Genomic DNA, 12,824 nt, shown 5'->3' with positions numbered 1-12,824 from the left:
TGTGAAATCCAATAAAGGTGGTGAGGGAGGGGGAGGGGGGGGGTCGGATGTGAGCCCACCCAGCTACAGACACCCCCCCCACCGCCACCTTGTAGATGCGCCCAGAGACTCAGCGCTCTCTGATATAGCTGTGAATCACACCTCAGAGACAGCAGATTACACTCAGTATGTTTCCCATCAAGCTCAGCCCCGGCGGACTCGAGCGGCCGGAAAGCCCCAGAGAGACCCCACGTGAGCAGGGTGAATGGAGTTTATAGTCTCCAGTGAAAAGTACCGTTGGATAGCTCGTCTCCTTTGCTGAAAACATCCCCCCTTCCAATAAGAATGAATTCTGCACAGTAAGCGATCAGATTTGTGCTTGGAAAGCCTCAGCTATTTTCGGAAAGTCAGTCTAGCATAACTTCGTGCGGTTGCTGTAGATGGAGAAGGACATTAGCAGAACAACTTATGAGGCCTGAGGCAGTTTGCCCAAGATCCTGCAGAACCAGCACTCAGCTGACGACCAGAGATCCACATCAGCAATCCAGTGTTTATGAAAGATTAGGAACACCCAACAGAGAACCAAACTTCAGCCAAACACCAGAGATTCAGATTAGGGGTCCCGTATTGACGAAAAATCAGATCATTACAGAACCAAACCTCAGCTAACGAATGGGGAACTCCAATGCGATCCAAAGAAAGTAATATTACCATGGTATCATGGCAGTTGGCACCTTCCGTGCCTCGAGTTTTCCAAGCAACCACCAAAAATCCTTTCAGCGGGCACCCTAAGGAAAGGACAGTACCCAGTGAGTAAGAAAAGTGCTTTCACATATTCTTGGGTGTGGAGTAATGAACAGGCTTGAGAAAAGTACATGAAGTTACTGATGCCTAAAGGAGGGTGTACAGTCCCTGTTATGAGCTGTCCATCCTGACAGGTACATCAGCCCCTGACAAAGAAGGCCACTTTACAGACCTGGAGAGGACACTGTGAAGGTCGCCATGGCAACATAACTCCGAATGGAGTCTCTTTGTCAGGTGCGAAACCAATAGCAAGGGATCACTAGCTGAATGTTCTGCCCCAGAATATTAAAAAGCCACATACAAAGCTAGTGCTAACGTGATTGGACTTGATGGCTCTTCAAAATCAATGAATCCTTCAAGCAGAGGATGAGGAATCTCTTACGGTTATTTGTGAACCAGGACCTAGAAAAGGTGGTGAGCTCCCTACTCACAGAGTATATTAGTCGATAAAAAAAAAGCATCTCTCTCATGTTTAGTAGGACAATGTAAACGTTGTAAAATCATTATTGGAACATCCTTTTGACAGCCTTGCGTTCGGGGATAAATGCTGCCAGGTTTGACATTCCAGTCAGATGAAAACTATTTAATGGTTCCTTTGTTGACGATTCATCATGCATTTCATGGCAAATTTGTTAAACATCCACACGAACTTCAGACCAAAGACCACGTTCTCTGTGTTGTAGACTGGACCGGGAATATTTCAGAATGGCAGGGTGCTTACAGGATCCATTAGCAGGTCCTGCTGATACTCCACCCACCTGTGGCATATGTGCTTCCAACACCTACAGGTAAGTGTTACTTCCTGTGAGCTCCTTTAGGCAAAACACCCTGGCAGCTAGGATCTGCGCCAATGCACTATAGTGGTGCCCCGAGGCCTGGTACCATTGCGAGAAATACGAACAGATGTGGGAGCTTTTACTAGCAATAATATAGGCTCCAGAACATCAGCGTGCCTCATGCGTGATGTGTTAAGGAAATGAGGTATGGCAGAGTGTTTAGCTCCCAGCCATCATGTAAAACACAATGACAGATCTTGGATGGACAGGCCGCTACAGATCCATTTCAGTCAATAAGAATGTCCCTTCATTTACCCTCCCACACCAGCACATTTTTTTTATCGGGTGTCACCAATTCATCATTTGCTCCATGCCCATAGTAGAGAAGTGAGGCGTCCAGTTGGACCATTATGTGGTTCTCGAACTTCTTGTCTGTTTCCACTGAGTCGCCTGGGGCGACACATGGCCCAGTTTGTCCATATTACTGGCCTCGTGGGAGCACAGTCCCACCTCCCTGCCCCACCCGAACTGAGTGTTGATGAATTTACCAGCATGGCTTCTCGCTATTTTTCTCAGCTCCAGAATTCCCACAGGACATTCCAATCACAGTTTCCAGTGTCCTTCAAACGACACGAGTAAACTCACTTCACAAATGGTGCCTTGGATTTGTTCAGGCACAGTGCCTCAGTGGGTAGTTCACATTCAGTGTTGGGGGATTGAATCCTGCCTATTCTCTGTGTGTGAGGCTTCCACCTCCACTGTATACTCTGATTTTCTCCCATAGTTTAAAGACATGCAGTTAGGCTAATTGTTGTGTGCCTGTGTGTGTGGAGCATGCAACTGAGTGGAATCCTTTTCATCAATGAATTTTTTCTAAAAGGAAACACTTGCCAGGAATGTCTGCGAAAATACTATCTAAGTAGCACAACGTTTTGAAGGCTGTAGTGCACATAAATACTCATATAAAACTCTGCACCAAACCCAAATATCTGGCTGAATCCTGATGTTCAATGAAGTGTAACAAATCTCTCCAATGGGTGTTTGAAAAGCTCATGGTCTTTGAGCGGTCTTTGGTTTGGGGGCGTTGCTGTGAAGCTATGGATAAGAGAAAGGCACGCTTGGGGCGTTTTGGCAGATGGAGCGGTGATGCACTGCTGGAGTAATGTCTTTCAACATGCCCTCAGGACACTTCCCTAATCCAAAGCACTCTGTAACATGTTCATCATCAGTGGCTTCATCTTTTAATACCATGTTGCTTCCCATTGTCAATAACTTCAACATACTCAGGAAAGATCTTGAAATATGATATGGTATGAATTAAGAACAGAGACACAGTTAATGTTACACTGGGTGAAGATGTCAAGTAGGACAAAGATCGTAACTTTGGTGAGGATCCCTGCTGTAAAATAAAGCTGGGCTTGGAAACTGCGAGGAGTAAAGTCTCCAAAAGAAGATAGAAGCTGCTGCAAACTTCTGCTCAGCACCAGTGCTAAGCCTTTTCCATCTGTTTAGAGGTCCCTTAGCAGTCTGGTATCGACGAATGGAAGGAGACAACCTGCCACAGAGTTTCTCCAGCTTTCTGAGCCGGAAGAGGTAGCATCAGCGCTAGATGGCCACCATCCACGGACTGGAACCAAGTAGGATTTGCAAAGCAAATTCCAACCTGGAAACAATAATACGGCTGAGAATGGTTCTCCGGGGAGGTGCGGGTACTGGAATCGATCACAATTTGATGGATCTGCAGACTTAGTCGCGCCTGGAAGTCAGACGTTTGCGCTAACCTTTTGCATCCTCTCATGCTCCGCTCTGTGTATCACAGGCCTGGCAGCCACAGGCTATGAAAACGGTGCCCCTCAGAGGTCAGCCAAAGGTCAGCTCCCCCAGGAGCTCTGATTTACTACGAAACTGGTGGCTAAGGAGGACATCCAAGCTGCAAATTGACCCTGCCCCTCTGATGTCAGGCTCGCGGGTGCTGTGATGCCTTAATGTTTCAAAGATCATCCTCATCTCGGCGAGGTCTTACGTTAGCTCAATAGCCTGTCTCCTTTGCTGAAAACATTCCCCCTTCCAACAATAATGAATTCTGCACAGTGAGCAATCGTGTCACCCCAGTGACTCTCACGAATCTGAATGAGAATCGCCCCAACAGGATAATCATGACTTTTGGGGACATTGGCGAGAAGCTCTTCAGGTCAATTTAGTGGCCTCTTCCTAGTTAATGAATTACCAATGGCTAGTAGTTCATCAATGCATTTCAACAGGACTAGTTAATGTGTAGTAAAGCCACAGTAACGACCAGTGACAAAGTGGTGTATCCTCTAATCATAACCCACTTGAGCACCTGGCAACAAGGACTCAACTCACAGAGGAATCCGCCAAGTGGATTTATGCTTCCCTCATCCCACACATCACTTCCAGTATTCGGAGAGAATCACGCCTCAGAGTTAATCTGCGAACGTCACTCCTTGTTAGCATGCCAGTGCTGCTGAGTCAGCGTGATGTGGCGTAAGTATTCACCCAGGGCCATGAGGAAGAGGGCCAGTTTGGCGCCTGATGGGCCAGGAAGGGAGAAGAGATGGAGTAACAGCTGTCTGGTTTTCCCGTGCCGCCCCAGTATAGATGTTCGATTAGCTCGTCCCCCCTTGGCCGTGTCCCATTTCATTTGGCCCACCATTCTAACCCTGGAATAACAGCACACTGGCCGCAGGCCGCAGTCGTTCATTATCTCCAGGGTGGGGTTTCGTCTTGGCGTGTGTGCCTCGGCGGGGGGGTGGGGGAGGGTGAGGGTGCTTAATGGCTAAGGCACCACTCCCCGACCCAAGATGATTGCTTGGTAATTTCACGCATTCCTACCGACGCTGTAATCTTGCATGGGTAATTTATACCAGGTGCAAGTTTGGTTTTTTGGGGGGGGACTCTTGTGTTATTTTAGTCGGGGCGGGGGTTGGTTAGTAAAGGGGTGGCTGACAGGATTCTGCTCTGCTCTGCATGAGAGCAGTTACTTTGACTCATTTTGTCGTGTTGTTGTTTGTCAGGAGTTCGGTGACAAGGGAGAGGGGAAGCCGCTGCAATACTGAATCCCCCTCAATAAAGCCTCATTTAACTCTCAAACGGGGAGAACGAGAAAAGGAGCATAAATCCACAATGTGATGTTTACATTCCTTGTGTCTTGGGGTCTGCTTATGAGTTTTGGATAACCGCGCAGCATAGGTTTCATACCATTAACTTAACCCCGTGTTAAACAGGCTATTAAACAGGACATTTTATTCAATTTACTATCACCTAGGTGATATTTTTTCCCAGAATGATTCCTGGCAGGAAACCTAGAAGGCAGAAAATAGCACAGAGTCCAGGAAAATGCTGACAACCTCCAGTGTAAATCAGAAGAGCAGAGTTTCCCTGTTGTTTGACACTGTTTTGGTAGCGAGGGGATGGTTCTCTTATTCAAGTACCCATGACACATGTTTTTCAATGATCTTACAAGCACCCTTATGTGAAGGGGCCCTTTAAGCAAAGTCATACACGTCCTCAGAAGCCAGACAGTGTCAGAAATCTTTCTGAGGGTTCAAAAAGTAACTGCATGGATCTCTATCTAACTTATAGGCTGTCTTCCTCTGAGGCAGCTCCTAATGAGTCATTATTGATGAAATGCCGGCGATGCAGTTAGCCACTGTGACAACTCCTTATTGATGACCTGTCCGCTGTGCGGTGGGACGCCATGCAGGAGTTTTACTGATTCCCAGTCACGTCCTCTGTATGCTGACTCTTGTTTCCTCTTAGCTGTTAGGATAGATGGAGACAACTGAGGGGTTTATTGAAGCCATGCATCAGGGTTATGAGGTGGTGTGGACCACAGACCGTGCTGACAGCATCCCCAGCCTTTGTGACAGCATCTCCTGTCATCGTGACAGTGTCCCCAGCCTTTCTAAGTGTCCCCAGTCATCGTGACAGTGTCCCCAGCCTTTCTAAATGTCTCCAGTCATCGTGACAGTGTCCCCAGCCTTTCTAAGTGTCCCCAGTCTTCGTGACAGTGTCCCAGTCCTCGTGATAGTGTCCCAGCCTTTGTGACAGTGTCCCAGCCCTTGTGATCGTGTCCCAGCCCTTGTGATAGTGTCCCAGCCCTTGTGATAGTGTCCCAGTCCATGTGACAGTGTCCCAGCCCTTGTGATAGTGTCCCAGTCCATGTGACAGTGTCCCAGCCCTTGTGATCATGTCCCAGCCCTTGTGATAGTGTCCCAGCCCTTGTGATAGTGTCCCAGCCCTTGTGATCATGTCCCAGCCCTTGTGATAGTGTCCCAGCCCTTGTGATAGTGTCCCAGTCCATGTGACAGTGTCCCAGCCCTTGTGATAGTGTCCCAGTCCATGTGACAGTGTCCCAGCCCTTGTGATCATGTCCCAGCCCTTGTGATAGTGTCCCAGCCCTTGTGATAGTGTCCCAGCCCTTGTGATCGTGTCCCAGCCCTTGTGATAGTGTCCCAGCCCTTGTGATCGTGTCCCAGCCCTTGTGATAGTGTCCCAGCCCTTGTGATCGTGTCCCAGCCCTTGTGATAGTGTCCCAGCCCTTGTGATAGTGTCCCAGCCCTTGTGATCGTGTCCCAGCCCTTGTGATCGTGTCCCAGCCCTTGTGATAGTGTCCCAGTCCATGTGACAGTGTCCCAGCCCTTGTGACAGTGTCCCAGCCCTTGTGATAGTGTCCCAGTCCATGTGACAGTGTCCCAGCCCTTGTGATCATGTCCCAGCCCTTGTGATAGTGTCCCAGTCCTTGTGATAGTGTCCCAGTCCATGTGACAGTGTCCCAGCCCTTGTGACAGTGTCCCAGCCCTTGTGATAGTGTCCCAGCCCTTGTGATCGTGTCCCAGCCCTTGTGATAGTGTCCCAGCCCTTGTGATCGTGACCCAGCCCTTGTGACAGTGTCCCAGCCCTTGTGACAGTGTCCCATACTTTCTCACAATGTTCTCCTGCTTTGTGTCAGTGTCTCCAGGCTTTGTGACTGAAGCCACTACAAACAGAAGCAGAGGCACTGGGCTTTGTTCCATTCAGAACAAACCCACTCATCTGCACACAAAGCATGATGGAGAATCTATTCTACCATTACAGGATAATGGAAAAACAGCTTTTGAGGGCATGGGTAATGCAGCAATGGGTACAGCTGAGGGTACAGAGAGGTGAAAACACTCCAGTATCAGAATATACATCATCCCTCGGACATTGGTGGCTTCGCGGAAAAAGCAGGCTGTCACGTTTGTTAAAAAGCGGACTGCACACTGCTGCAGGTGAAAAAAAAAAACACCACTTTGTTCACCGTCCTGGGAAACGCCGCGGTCGACAGGGGATCAGAGATGCGTCCCCCACGGGGCCGGGAAAGGGGCTCGCGCATCGGCTTAATGCTCAAGGTCAAGTTATAAACATGGCAAATCCTTCCTCATTAAAAATGCTTGGAAGGGATCCATTGGTCCATGTCACGACGACAGCGGTTTTCGAGCGATTCCTGAAACCGCAGTCGTCTCATTCACCCATCCATCTATCCATCCACATTCAAGCCACTTATCTAGTATAGGGTCAGATTTATGGAGATGTAAATCACGTGGGACTGGGACTCCAAAGTTTTTTTATTTAGAAGGTGTGGGGGGTGTCTCCACAATAAATTTTACCGACCCACTTGGAAAATGCCCGGAATGCCAGATGGCTGCTCCAGCCCTGTATGTTCCATGCTATGAAACACTAATCAGCTTTCAGCAGATGTCTCTGTGTTCGGCAGTAAATGCCGTACCATGCGTATAACAGCAACAATGTTGCAATGCCACATATCGTCTGTACAGTATGGATACGGCGCAGCAGGTAACATGTTGGTTGATAGAGAAAATATTCGTTTTCAAGGCCTGGGAGTGACTTCACTTCAGTAGCAGACACCCAGAAGCCGGGGGTGAGGGAAACATCTGTCCACGTGCTGGAGTCTTTCTTCGCTTTGCCAAAACATATCTAATCTCAGCTCTGACCCATCCCCCTTTTCTGAGGCGTGGGCCCAATTAACAACTTCCTCTGGCTCCCTGTCAAAGGCGCCGTTTCACCGCCTGGCCACAGGGGAACTCCGGAATCAGCAGAACCCCTACAGACCCCGCCGTGGACCATCTTTGTTCAATTACAGCCACTGCAGCCCATTAATCTAAAAGGGAAAGAAAACTTTTAGCCCACACAAACAAAAACAGCCCCCAGCCTGGCGTCCACCCTGCAGCTCTCCGTTTGGCTGCAAGAGGATGCGAGGCTTGCTTCCAAACTCCTTTCAGATGTGGGCGCTCCCGCTCGCCACCGTTTCAGGCTTCCAGACGGCACAGCCTTGACCGGGGCATTTGGGAGCTGCAGGGAGGCTGGGAATCACAGATAAGCATGGCCAGGTCGCCATGATGATGTCGCCGTGGCGCTCCCAGCTGTGTCTCTCCAATGTGTACTTCCTCACCCTCCTTGGGAGTTGCGGGACTCCCACTTACGGCCTTGCAGGGAATCCTGCCTAATCTGCTGGCCAAGCTAGTCCTGAATCCCAAACTGACAGGAGCGTGGATTGGGCCGGGAACACAGCAGGCCGGGAATGCGGCGGGTCAGGTGAGAGTTTGGACTTTTCAGCGCCTCTGCAGTGTGAGTGTCATGCTGAACAGGTTCTGCTGCAATGCCTTTCCCCACTCCTTTTCTCCTGCATGAATACCATGGCAGATTCAAGGAGCCCAGCACTTGACAAGGACCCTTTAATACATTAAATTATGCATAAATTCAGGCAGGGGGGCCTAAGGTGATATTTTGTCCGTGTCGGGAATTTCTAGGTACACCCCTGCTCTTCTCCAAGGAGATACAAATCTGTGTGGACCAAGAGAGGACAACTCACTGCAAAGGAAGAGTGAATGGTCTCTGGCAGATTTATAACCCGCCGGAACTCGCTACCTTAGCTGGGGAGGAGGTGGCCCAACCAATGCGATCTTCGTATACTCCGAGCAATCACCTCAGGCACTTAAGCTGTAGTTTTACACTGAAAGATGGAGCCCTTTCTGCATAGGGTGTTAGGGAAGTGCCAGAGGGTGCAAGCGGGTCCCACAGGGGCAAGAACCACCGCTTCTCACCCCATTTACTAAAGTGCAGTGGTAAACACAGGCTGGCAACTCAGGAGCAGTGGGGATGGCTAGGAGAGTAGAGGGCAAATGGAGAAAATGGGGACGGAGGCGGGATTGGTCGAATGCTTCCAGGGGAAACCCAGAAGAAGGACAGTACTTGGGGAGGGAAGAAGGGAAGGGAAAAGGAGCAGGAGAAAAACCTCAGGAGGGTTTCCGGAAGAAAGACGACTGGGAGGGACTCTGATTTGGAGACTGGGAGGGGTTCAAAAGAGGACCACGGGAGGGGTTCAGATCGAGACCCAAAGGAGTTCAGAGCAGGAGACCGTGAGGGGTTAGGAACAAGTAACCCATCTGTGTTCAAATCAGGGGATCAGGACGGGTTCAGAACAGGAGACTGGGAGAGGTTCAGAATTAAAGACCGGGAAGGGGTTAAATCGAGACCAGGAGGGGGTCAGATGGAGAGCAGGAGAGGCTTGAACTGAAACCAGGAGGGGATCAGATTGAGACATGAGAGCATTGAAAGGGAGACCAGAAAGAGAGAGAGCAGAAAATCAGAAATGAAGAGCGTCGAATAAGATTATGGGAGCGGCAGAAAGAGGAGTTAGCTGGGGAAGGTGGGGGAGAAAAGTTAAAGCAAGAAGGAGTGGAGATGATGGGAGATGGTGCAGAGGAAATGAGGCTAAAAGGGAGGAGACACAGCAGCTCCTGATGATGAGGATGACGATGATGAGGCAGGCACAGCGATTGCCAGGCGCCGGCACTTTCCTCTGGGAAGGGGGGGCACTGGAAGTGGGTCAGGCTCCCTCCCTGTCTTACGTAACCACTCTCACATTGCGCTAATCAGGTTATTTTCTGCGGATGCGTGGGATTTCACAGCGTGGTGGTGGCGGAGCCCTCTCAGCGAGCACTCCCAGCCCCCGGCGTGAAAGCCGAGGGAATGAGACGCGCTGTCACAGGGCACGGGAGGCAGCTGGAGAGGCAGGCGCACGGAAGGTTCCCCAATCCAGTGGGAACGAGACCCCTCTCTGCTGTTGGGCTGCTTAGCCCATTAGATGCTAGAAGATGCTCCCACCAGGGCAGGTAAGAATCTTGACCAAGGGTACAAGAGCAAAGTGCTCCTGGCTGCTTCTCCACCATGATTCAGGGATCCTAATGGCAGGAGTCAGTGTCCAAGATCTCAGGTTTTTGCTTTTGTGTCTGCCTGCCTTTGTGAACCTCATGCTACCAGTCAGTCATCTCGCCAGTCCTGTTATGGTTGATTAAAACCATACATAACATGTACACAAAAACTGTACCCATAATCCCCTTCACTAGAACCGAGCAATCATGGCACGAGAGCCTCGGAACGACCCCCAGAAAGGCCCAGCCATTGGGGATAGCCTCTAATGCCCAAGTCCATTGAGAAGGAGCATCAGATGCTCAAACGGGTCGCCATGTTTCCAGTGGGGTCGAGAAACTAAGGCCCCAGCATCTCCCGTTTTCCAACATGCTGAGGACCAGACATTCGCCGAGAGAACTATGCATGACACCCAAACAAAATGCACGAGAGTGACTATGAAACCAGTTTGCTGACTGAGTTTCTTCACTTTTGCAGAAGAAGCCCTGGGAAGCACTGCAGCATCCGGCATAGAGCTACAACCTCAAGGTGAGAAAACATCCATCCGTCCTCCATAACTGCTTACCATGGAGCAGGATGGCAGCCCATCACAGGTCGAAGGACACCATGGAATAAATTTCAATCACAGAAATAGAATGGAGCTGAGGTAACCTTCTTTGGTGGTGCCTTCTCTCTGTTTTTCTTATTATTTTCGTTTCTTTTTTTTTACAGGAGCAGCACACTCAGCAATGAAGAAACCGAAATATCACTGAAGTAGCCATTACGGGCAGAGGCAGCTGGAGATGCTACTGTTTGCTGGTCATACCACAGACTCAAGGCTGAAGGCTTTTGGCTGGACAATGCGGAGCCGCTGATGCACACAGATAGCACACCCACACCATCTCACACAGTCACAGCTCTCACTGGAAAGGTCCAGGAGTATCTTTCTTTACATAACTGGCCATTCAGCTCACTGCACTTCTGAAGCTCTCACGGGCATTTTAGCCCATGTGACAGCGCGAAAGCTCTCTCTCTCTCTCTCTCTCTCTCTCTCTCTCTCTCGTTCTCTCTCTATCCTCACATACTAAGAGGAAAAGAGCATGTTCAGAACATTTTGTTTATAGCTAACAGCCTCACGCAAGTCTCGTGTTATGTCCCATTGTTGCTGTCAGAGTAACATGTGACCGAAGACACACAAAAAGCCGCGGAGGTGGGACTCCAGGATGCATCATTCTTATGGATTAGGATGAACTACCTAGATCCCCATCTGCCTTTGATGGAAAGCGACTTCTAGGAATGTGGCCATCAGATTCGGAGGATGCTGAAGCTGGTGGAGAATCTTACGAGAGAGATACCGAATAGGAGAGAGACAGCAGTAATTACTGGTGACAGCCATTCAAACCAAAGAAGCAGGACATATTAATGAGGTCATTATCACCTGTCAGAAAGCCTAATGACCCAAATTTGAATCCATTACCGTTTGTGATGAGTGACATTGGAGACGATGCCTGTCTGCCTTTCTGAGGAGCTTTAAATCTTTTATTTACATGTAGGTGTTTCTTCGTACTGGCCTTCTTGATATGTAAAAATCATCGATTCCCCCCCTTTTCCCTGGACCCTGTCCCAGAGGAGAGTTACTAAAACCATTTTTTTTCCTTCTCAGATGATGCTGTAATTACCTGACTCATTCCTGTTTGATTTCTTCATTTTTTAACCCCTTCTCTGTGGATAGTGACACAGTGAGATCCTTCCGAAGAAGCCCAGGCTAATTTCTCGGCTTATAAGAAATTCATATCCCCAGCTCTCCGCCTGTGAGACCCAAGAATGGAGCACACGGCATTCCCTTTGGTGACCTAACAAGAACTGTCGGCAGTTCTGCTTCAGTTTTGCACACACACCCACAAACACACTCCACTCCAGAGAGAGAGAGAGAGAGAGAGAGGAAGAGAGAGAGAGAGAGAGAGGGAGAGAAGTCTCGCCAAAAATCCCTCTCCCAATCTCCCCTTCTCTAAAAACCCCTGGTGACAGATAGGCAGGTTTTTAAATGCCTGTTCCTCTGTTTTATTCTTTTTAAAATTTTTTGCTAAAATTTTCATCCTCTCAAGCATGCACTTCAGGGAAAATAAAAAGCATTACAGTCAAATTCAGAAACACTGATAAATACGCCATGTGCTACTGACACCAGTTTCCTGCCCTAATTACATATAATTCCACTCAATCCATTAGCCCACCTGCAGGATTAGCAGCTAGGAGCCACCGTGTGGAGCCCCTGAAGCAGAAGAGAACCTGACGGAGTGACGGCAGACGTCGCTGGGCAGCAACCACCAGCAAGGCTGGCCAGGAAGCACAAAGAGAGCTCAAGATGCAGGCAGAGACGGGACAGCCCCGGCTGCCTGGTGGATACGGACCAGCACCTGTCACCTGGAGGTTATAGGTTCAAAACCCATATCCAATAGAGTACAGACCCTCACATGCCTGCGAACGATTCTGAATCAGAATGTCAGCAGTGAGACACCCTGCAGTGAGTGCTACCCAGTGACACTGTAAAAGCCATCGTTTTATTGGGCTTAATGGAGAGTGAGCCGTATTTTTAGAGTGAGAGAATGGCCTTCATCTAACCAACAATCAGCAAGAAGAGGGGAATCAGCTGAGCTACTGGTGGCTGCAGGGGTCAATCACCCCGACGGAATCAGCACAGGTCACTAAAGCAGCACTGCCCCCCCCCAGTAACAAATTATTACAGTATTTATTACTTTCATTCCTTTATTTGATTTAACACTGTGCTTTAAGTCCTGCTCTTCAGCTATTAATAAACTGTTACTAATCATTTCATAATATATTAATAAATGGAAATATTCATTCAGAAATGTAAACATTTATTAGAATTGTATCTTGCTTGAGATATTTACAAAATAGCTTGTAAATCACTTGCAAATATAAATAATAGGTTAGTAAGCATGCTTATAAATAAGTTAAAAGTGAGCGTTTACAAGCTCTTAAGTAAATACTTAATGAGACAGGTATCTTTATAATACATTTCTATGTTTGATTGCAACCGTATCTTTTTATTTA

General features: G+C 48.7%; 1 protein-coding gene across 1 annotated transcript in view; it reads right to left on the bottom strand.

The window, feature by feature from the left end:
* Positions 1-12,824, bottom strand: part of LOC125740808 (ephrin type-A receptor 3-like) — a 61,899-nt gene that overhangs the window by 34,250 nt on the left and 14,825 nt on the right. The window lies entirely within an intron of this gene.

Source organism: Brienomyrus brachyistius, chromosome 4 (genome assembly GCF_023856365.1).
Source record: "Brienomyrus brachyistius isolate T26 chromosome 4, BBRACH_0.4, whole genome shotgun sequence".
NCBI classification, from domain to species: Eukaryota; Metazoa; Chordata; class Actinopteri; order Osteoglossiformes; family Mormyridae; genus Brienomyrus; species Brienomyrus brachyistius.
The sequence above is the reverse complement of the archived record's forward strand: the minus strand, read 5'-3'. Positions and strand labels throughout refer to the sequence as shown.